The following is a 4,184-nucleotide window of genomic DNA, read 5'->3' as shown; positions in this document are numbered from 1 at the left end:
ACAGAACCCCTGTGACCTCTGACCTTTCTGGTCAAAATGCTGGCATTTGTTCCATTTTCTATTGGAAACTAGAGAAAATCAGTCTGCGAAGTATGAATAGAGCCCATTATAAAATCCCTTTAAATGGCCCAAATCTTTATTCCATGTATTGCATTTAACCCCCATAGATTCATGTTTTACTAGCAGTGCAACAATAAATTATCTGTATGAGATAATCTGGTAAGCTGGACCCTCATGTGACATGGTAACAAAACCTGCACACGTAAATAATCATAAACATACTCAGATGGCATGTAATGTAATTCAATTACGACTTTTATTTTCTGAAAACCTTTTTTAAAAAAAACACTTTATTTTGATTCTGACTCATCAAAACAGATCAAAACAAAAATAAATGAGTGATTTCATTTTTCCCCCCTACAGTTTAAATAGAAAATAGAAAATAGTTTTACATGCTTACCCCTCAACCAACATAAATGATAAATATATAGAATAAAATGCAATGCAGCTCTGCACAAAGCATTGCAAGCTAATCTTGCTACCAGGAGGTTTCCACTCATCCCCATCGACCGCTCATGCGTCAAGCAATAGAAAACCTCTTCATGGCCCAGGTGACAAATATCTTCTATATTTCTATCTGGTGCTCGTTGCCCTTTCAATGCGTCCCTGGGCAACCTGGTACCTGCATGCACCTGTTTCGGAAGTCACTCTTGCTGACTGGGGTGGCGCAGCTTAATTCGCTTATTCCTCGGGCCGGCTCTGGACAGGAGCAGCGTGATAACTTCATTATGAGCAAGCCTTGCATCCTGACGGATATCGGCTGTGGTGTAGGTGCCTCTTATGTGGACTTTTGTCCCTTCTCAAGGAGTCCAAACAGTAATGCACTGATCAACGCTGGCATCATTATAGTCGGTATTATTAAGAGGAGGTGGTGTTGGTGGAAGGGTGGGGGGTGATGGTGGCGGTGCAAAAAAAAAAAAAAAATCAATACAGGATACCTTTTGCAGCGGTAGTGAAAACGAGAGAGAGGTGGGAAAGGAGGGGCGGTGGTGAGGAGGCGGGAGGAGGGAGGGAATGAGGGAGGGAGGAGGGGAGGTGCGGAGGTTGGGGGTGGTGATGTGTGAGTAGTAGCGGCTCCTCTCTCGCCTCAATGTTGCGGCCAGCCTGGTGGCAGATCGCTACAATCCTGGAGGGGAGCCGGGTCGAGTGAGCTATCTGGGGGTTCCCAAATTATAACGGGAGGGGGACTAAAAAAAAGAGACAGGCAAAAATCAAAAGAGAAAGAAAGATAAAAAAAACAAACAAAAAAAAAACAAAAAACAAAGACACACAGGCGGATGGACGGAGATATAGGCAAGTGTTCCGATAAGACGCGGCACCATGGTCGGATTCTAGAATAGCAACGCCGTCTTGTGTTTTTATTTATTTATTTTTGGTTCCTTTTCTGTTCGTGGGGACTTCCGTTTTTAGTACTTATTTATTTAGATGTTTATTTATTTATCTATCGATTGATTGCGTTTTAATTACTGCCTTGTGACAGAGAGCGAAGGAGGAGGAGCGTCAGTGCCATGCGCGCTCGCTGCTGTGTTCTCTGACTCTTGTTTGTTTGTGCCCCCTTTTATTTACCATTTGTTTATACCTATTTATTATTAGATTTAGGAAAGAAAAAAAAAACGCTTAAACCGAGCTGTGTTGAATGCGCGATCCGGCGCGTTTGCGCGTATTGGATGAATGTAGACGACTAAGGAGCAGCTAAAGACCAAATATATAAACAATAGCCCCTCAAAATGCATACATCTTAACAACTCTGCGTGTCTTTTCTTGTCCTGTCTTTGTGTTATCTCCGATGGTGTTGTTCTAAGCTGCAAAAGCGAATACCAAAGCGGCGACGCCACAGGAATAGGCTCAGCGACTGTTCTCATGCCTTCTTCACACCTACAGGAACCGCTGAGGAGTGAGAGGGTAAAATAAGCTCCGGGGGCCTCTATGTTTACTCAAGGAGAAAGCTTTAACAGAGCAAAGGTAGTAGAAGGAAGGCGCAGGTGCGTCAGCTTTTATTCTCAGCTTTAATTCTAAGGGAACTTTTCACGTAGCTGCAGAAGTCGAGCTCCTCTCTTCCCCGTCTGCGTGCTAGTTACTCAAGGGACCACCCTACGTCTATATAAATATATATCTATATATAAATGCTCTATGCACATTTAGGCTACACCAAAACTCTAATGCATCACACGTGTACATAAAAAAAAAAGTGCGCAGCCGAGGCTACATGTGCACACATCTAACTGCGAATGTTGTGAGCTCTACAAACCAAATATTCCCCCAAAGCTGTCTGCCAGAGAAGAGCCAGAAGCATCAGAGGAGGACAGAGCTTGTCACCCAGCTTGTGTCAGATTATTTGCATCCAAACGAGAAGCAGGAGGAAGAAGAAGATCATGTTTGTTCCCTTGCCGGTGCCGTTCGTCTTTCAGAGAACTGCCCCTGACCTCAGCGCCTGGCGTCTCAAGTCCCCTCTGGCTCTCCGCTCCAACTCCGGTAAGACATTTTTTTTTTATTTGTTTTTATTTTTACTGTATTGTTTTATCTTTCCTCCTTATCCTCCTTGTGCTACACCTCCTCCATGTCGGCCAGCCTTGCAGACCCGCCCCGATGCGCTTGCAGAGCTGGAGGAGCTGTCGGCGCACACACACCCACTTTACACACTCACTTCCCCCGGTCTCCTCTTTTTTTTCTAACCAGATTCCTGTGCACCTTTTGTTTGAATCGGAATTAATTTATCCGTGCATTAAGATAGAAAAAAAAAGATGTATATCCTCGTATTTGCTGTCCAGTCCGATGCGCCGTTACTCCATCCACCCCCTGCGTGTGATGTTTTATTTCCTCTCCGCCTCTGTGCTCCTTTCTCCGGGTATTTCGCTCTCCAGCCTCCGCTCCCCGTCCTTCCCCTCTCCTCCGCTGCCTGCGCCTGAGCCTCAGCCTCCGACTCTCCCCAACTAGACTCTCGGCAGGCAGGGAATATTCATGCCAACTTATCGATCCTGCGGAGATCGATTCCGGGGCCGGTGGAAGAAGTGAGAGGGGGAGACAGAAGGAGAGAGCAAGGTGTACGGAGAAGTGCAACCATGCTGAAGGAGAAGGGAATTACACCCTTTTATTCCTATATTTATTTTTTTGTTTGTTTGTTTTTTAATTGTGTGCATGAGCTTCATTCACAAACATAATCTGTAGGGGAGCCACAGACTAGTATTTATTATTGTTTATTGAGGCGCATGAATGCTCCCATCTTGGCAAGAATCTCCACTTGGAGTGACTGACTGCGTCTCTTTCTGTCCCCATGGCTTGGCTGCTGCGCGGTTGGGAGCGGAGGGAGTGTGGAGTCAAGGAGGAAGAGGAGAGGAAGATGAGGGGGAGACGGGGGGGGTGAAGCAGTGGCGCCGTCTGTGTTTTATCTGCGCTCATGTGGAAGAAAAGGGACGCATGTTGGGAGCATCCAGACCGGCCTCAGTGTAAAAGTGCTGCTGTCAGAGGAGTCTGAGCTCAGACCAGCCTGGTCTGGTTTCTAGGCATCCAACAGATTCTTCTTTCTGTCTCGTTTGTGGACGAATAAAAAGCAAAAACTAGTTCAGCAAAACGTTGTAATAGTAGATCTCCATAGCTTGTGAAGATGGCCTGAGGTATAAGCAAACTTTGAACCTGCAGAGTTACACAAATGCACAAGTTTTATGCAGTTGCCTAAAACTTAAGTTGTACCATCAAAAGTTTTATTTAATTAAGTGATTTGTTTTAAAAGTGAAGCTAAAGTTACAAAACCCGACGACACAGTGTGTTGTAATCATTTCGACGATTTTGGTTTACAGGAAAATGCGCCTCTCCACAAGGAGAGTACTCCACAAAACGCTGCTGCTGCTAAAAAAAAAAAGCTAAATGTTCACAGAGCGCTGTATGCTAGCATCTTCATGCAAAGTTAAGTGGAAGGAAAAAGGCGTTGTAGAAAAAGATGAACAGTTAATTTGTGATTGCCATTAGTTGTAAGATGTAACCATCAAAATGGCAATAAAAGCTGGAAATATCTCGAATTTCACTTTTTGAAAACTCTTTAATGATATTCTAAATTATTAAGACGCATGTTGCCTTTGATTTAAATTAGCTTTTAAAGGGACAGTTCAAAATTTTGGAATTTAGGTTGT

The 4,184-nt window shown here is 44.3% G+C and overlaps 1 pseudogene; it reads right to left on the bottom strand.

Annotated features, from left to right (window-relative positions):
* Window positions 1-467: 467 nt before the first annotated feature.
* Window positions 468-3,524, bottom strand: LOC148155003 (uncharacterized; annotated as a pseudogene).
* Window positions 3,525-4,184: the final 660 nt, after the last annotated feature.

Source organism: Poecilia mexicana, unplaced genomic scaffold (assembly GCF_051168715.1).
Source record: "Poecilia mexicana isolate PSO_F unplaced genomic scaffold, ASM5116871v1 scaffold_16, whole genome shotgun sequence".
NCBI classification, from domain to species: domain Eukaryota; kingdom Metazoa; phylum Chordata; class Actinopteri; order Cyprinodontiformes; family Poeciliidae; genus Poecilia; species Poecilia mexicana.
Note: the sequence above shows the minus strand (reverse complement) of the source record. Positions and strands in the feature narration are given on the sequence as shown.